Source organism: Elephantulus edwardii, unplaced genomic scaffold, assembly GCF_000299155.1.
Source record: "Elephantulus edwardii isolate Elephantulus edwardi_28Jun2011 unplaced genomic scaffold, EleEdw1.0 scaffold00321, whole genome shotgun sequence".
Lineage (NCBI taxonomy): Eukaryota > Metazoa > Chordata > Mammalia > Macroscelidea > Macroscelididae > Elephantulus > Elephantulus edwardii.
Window position 1 is genome coordinate 2,056,433 of NW_006400071.1, and position 5,424 is coordinate 2,061,856.

Genomic DNA, 5,424 nt, shown 5'->3' on the forward strand with positions numbered 1-5,424 from the left:
CACTTCATAGAGGTATTCCCCTCCTGTGCTGTCCCTCCACCATCCCAAGCATGATGTCCCTCTCCAAGGACTGGTCCCTCCTTGAAACATGCCCAAAGTATGTTAGACAAAGCTTCAGAATCCTTGCCTCCAAGGAGACAGACTAGTTTAAACTTCTCTAGATTCAACCTGTTTATTTTCTTATCAGTCCATGACACATTCAGTACTCTCCTCCAGCACCACAGCTCAAAGGCATGAATTCCCCTTCTATCCTCTGTAATCATTGTCCAGCTCTCTGATGCATAGCAAGTGATTGCAAAGACCATGGTTTGTATCAGGTGCACCTTGGTCTCCAGAGTGACACCAGGCTCTTCAGTACTTTGGAGAGGTCCCTAACAGCAGACTCCAGACATAATGAATAGATAGATATCATACCTCTAACAGCAAACCATTAAGAGAGTGAGGTATACAAATATCATGGCACAAGACACTTTTTTCTGAACTCAACTGAGGCCCATGGTGATATGGCAGGATGGGATACTTGACGTGGGCATTTGACCTCAACAGTATCTTGGCTGGGTCCTTGGTGCTGGTGATGAGAGGGTCACAATTTAGTGTTCTTGTTGTTAAGTGTCGTCGAGTCATAGACGACTCATAGAGACTCTATGAACAAAAGACCGAACACTTTCATTGTTGCTCCACACTCATAGAATTTCCAGAGGCAAGCTATTTCAGAAGTGGTTGCCATTCCTGCTTCCAAGCTTGTTTTAATTGGGAAGCTCCACCAAACACTATTTGCCATGCATAACCATTATCACATTTTACATATTAGTGTCACAGTGTTTAGCATCACAGCAACCACGAGTTACCTCTGTACAGCAAATAGACAGACCAGTGCTATACTACTTAGAAGAATGTTCCTAGAGGAAAACCTACAAACCAAATCCAATGCTCTTTAACCCATTTTGATTCAAAGTGACTCTCTCTCTCAAGTTTGTAGTCTTAGAAATTTTTGCAGAAAGGTCACATGGAATCTACACAAAGGAATCCATCAGCCTTCAAAACAAAGTTTGACATCTCCATGGCAGCCAGCAGTCCTACAACTACAGAAGCTGAATTCAGCCACTAACCCAGCTGGAGTTTGAAGTGAGTCTTCCCCAGAGCCTCTGGGAAGGAACAAATCCTTGCTGACATCTTCACTTAGGCTTTATTAGACTCTAAAAAGAGGACTCTGTTAGGTCATGTAGCAGACTTCTGACCTACAAAACTGTGGGCTGATGAATTGGTTTAACTTGAAGCAGCAACTGAAAACTAATACTGTGCCCTTAACAAGAATGTATATATCACATTTAGTGAATCTGTTATTTCTCCCAAAGCATTTGATATTATTTACTGCCTTTAAAATTAAGAGCACAGACTCTGGAATTAGGCTCCTTGAACTCTTTGAAAAGGAGTGTGTTAGCAGGATTGGAAGGAGACTCATCAATAACCTGCATTATGCAGGTGACACAACCTTGCTTGCTGAAAGTGAGGAGAACTTGAAGCACTTGTTGCAGGAGATCAAGGCATATATCCTTTGGTATGAATTACATCTCAATGTGAAGAAAACAAAGATTTTTTTACCACTGGATCAACAGGCAATGTCATAATTGATGGAGAGGAGACTGAAACTGTCAACAGCTTCATCTTGCGTAGATCCACAAGTAACACCCTTGATACCAACAGTTGAGAAATTAGAAGACACATTGCACCAGGAAAATCTGCAGTTAGGGACCTCTCCAGATTGTTGAGTATTAATGTAAGTTTGAGGGCTAATGTGTATCTGACTCAAGCCATAGTCTTTCCGATGACTTGCTGTGCATCTGAGAGCTGGACAATGAATAAGAATGACAGAAAAGGGATTGATGTCTTTGAGCTGTGGCGTTGGAGAAGACACTGAACATCCCATGAATGGCCAAGAGAATAAACAGATATGTCTTGGAGATGGGGCAGCTGGAGTGCTCTTTGGGGACAAGAACGATGAGGCTTTGCCTCATATACTTTGGGCATATCGTTAGGAAGGGCTATTCCTTGAAGAAGGATATGATGCTGGGAAGGGTGGAGGGTCAGTGAAGGAGAGGAAGAACCTCAACCAGATGAACTAACATGGTGACTGCTGCAATGGCTTTTGTGTGTCAGCAAGTGTGAGGATGGCACAGGACAGAACAGGGCTCAGATCTTTTGTGCGTAGAGTCACTATGAGTCATACTAAACTTGATGGCACCTAACAACAACAAACAACATACATATATTTTGCTTCTTAAAATTAAATGTATCAATTTACTGTTACTAAAGGAAAATCTATAAACCAAATCTAACACTCTCTTAATCCATTTTGACTGCAAGGTGATACTAAATAAACCTTTTAATTCTAAGTGTCTTCATCAATAAAACAAGGATCTTAAGATATAGCTGCCTCATATGGCTGTCCCAAGGAGTAGATACGTTAGAATGTGCTTGGAACAGAATAAACAACATGGAAGTGTATGAGATGGTAAGTCTGGAGTTATCACAACAAACATTCAATGAACAACAGACTTTCTTTATGTAGTAGAATCAATAGGGTGATAATTAGATTCACTCTCTGCATCCAAGATATTCACTCTCCTAGATGCTGAGAGTCCTAGCTAGGGGGAGCTGTCCTAATAAATGTCACTTATCCTTGGGACCAGCCAACATCAAAGACTGCTCCTTGCTTGAGAGAAAAATCCAATCCCCTATGCTTCAATTCATGGTAAGTCTGAAACCCCATTGCAAATTCAGAGCTCCTCTTGAGCTTGGAAAAGGCCGATTTTGCAAATACACGGCAGTTTGACTGTTCTTTCTTTCTAAATCTTCTTCCTTCACTCTCTCAGAGGTGTTTATTTCAAAACCTCAGAGTTTATTTTCTGGCAAACCTGACACAGGACACTTCTCTTTCTCTTATTTCCTTCTCTTCTTGCTGATAGAATTTTCAGACCATAGACTATGTTCTAAAACAGTGTTCCTAGCGTTTTCTGAAGAACTACTAATCTGTACAAGTTCCTGAGAAGCATAAGTGGTTAAATACTTGGTTACTAGCCAAATGTTGACAGTTCAATCACACCCAGAGGCCCCTTGGAAGACAAGCTTGGTAATCTACTTCCTTATGTCCACAACTTCGAAAAATTCTGTGGAGCAGTTTTCCTCGGCACATGAGCTGCAGTTGGTAACTAGCTATCACCCTTACAAACTATATGTCTGGAAGGGTATGTACCATTTTACCATGTTGTGGAATGAAGAACAAAGAACTGGCAAGAATCAAAGCAAAGAACTCGGGTTTATTTAGAGCCAGTGACACATTATTTGTTGCATTAAATGGACTAAATTGCCTTTGATTATAATATATATACACTTTTGGACATAAACCCCGCTTTTATTTAGGCTTGAGCTGAGAACTTCCCTTGCATATAGGCTCTTGAATAACTTCTAACATTTTGGAAAGCTGTGCATATCCTGTTTTACACAGCCCTTTTTTATTTTAGTGTAATTTACCGTCAAATGAGTGGAGTCAATGTAGGTATAACACTTAATGTGCCTTGCAGGTGAGACTTCATCTATACTAAAGATAGTTGAAGCTTCTGTGGGACCATATGGACACACATATATATATACCTCAAGAGAGACTTTTATTTTTAGGAGTATATTTGCTTCTAAGACAAGAGCCCTTCCCTTGGCCTCAGTACCAAAGACTTTTCCCACACGTACACTACCACAACTCTCTCATCTGATGATTAAATTATCCCTGACCAGGTCAAGAATGGAAAGTGTCCAGGTTAATTTTTCTCTCTAGACTCAGGCTGTTATAATCTGAGTCTGGACAACAAATATAGCTCATAAACTTATGTGCACATATTCTCTGGGGCATAAAAGTTATAACCTTAAGGACATTATCCTGAACTTCATATAAGCTACACTTGGAGAGAGTTTTACCTTCAGGTGTGTGCATGATACCAAAGAACAATAAGAGAAAGCAATCTAAATAAATGCGAAAAAAAATATAGAAATGAGTATATATTCTCCGAGCGGATAGCATTCAGTTATAAAAATCATGTTTTCAAATAAAATTTAATGATGCGGAAAATAATTTGTAATATTCAGTGAAAGGAATAGAATAGTAAACACCCCCATGGAAATTTGTCATTTATTTCAATGGACCTGTGGGTTATTCTGTTCTTTCACATAATAATATAGCATGTGTTAAGAAGAGACCTGGTGGTGCTGTGGTTAAGCACTGTGATAATTGAAACATCTGTGGTTCAAACCCACCAGATACTCTATGGGAAACAGTAGCGGCTGTCTGCTTCTGTAAATGTTAATAAACTGGAAAACCCCATTAAGCAGTTGTATTCTACACAAGGGCACCAGAGTGGATTCGTTGACACACAATAACGATAACTAAAAGGAGAGAGTCTGGCAGCACAATGTTGACAGAGCAGGGATTCAAATCAAAAGCTCAGCAGTTTGAACACATTAGATACCCAGTGGGAGAAAAAGGCGGTCGTCTGCTCATGTAAAGATTCACAGACGTACAAACCCTGGGGGGTATTGCTGCTCTTCTCCACAGGGTTGCAGTGATTGGAATATTCTCAGTAGTCGTGGCCTTGATGTTTCAGGGGAACAGACAGAAAAAGAATAAAATACATCTATATATTTATGATTATTCTTGAGAATGTGGATTTTATATATTTGTTTATACTTTCTATATGTTATTGTATTTTTAAAATTTTGTGCATAGGATGAGCCACATGTATTATCAACTTAAAAAAAAAAAGAAAATGATTATACAGTCCTTAAAGCAGGTATGGTGAGACTTTGGCTATCTGGGAGGCCAGTCCCTGGAGAGAGATGTAATGCTTTGGGAAATGGAAAGTCAGAAAACAAAGAGTGAAAATCTCACAGAGATGGCTGACATACACGCAGACTACAAGAATAGGTTTATTTACGGTCGAGATGGTGAGGCTGGTTCAAGATTGGGCAAGCTTCACACTATCATACACAAGATTACAAGGAGCTAAATGAAACTCAATTACACCTAAGCCCAGTATCATTTATTAAGGTATATTGACAACTCTTCCATTGATTTGCATATAATAATTCTTATTCATTGTACTTCATTTATGTATATTCTCTTTTATACAATCATTCACATACATTGTATATTATATAATTAATTCCTATTGATCTGTTATTACTTGTCTTTTCAAATCCCCACTGAATTTTTTCCTAGTCCTTCATCTGCCTCCCCATCAGTCCATTAAACTCTGCTATCCCAGTGATTTCTGTCTTTTCCTTCTTATCACCCCTTCTCCATATCCCCTTCCCCTTTCAGGCACTTAGACACCTCTTACTCAGTTATCCTTCTATTTTTACAGTAATGGTCTAATG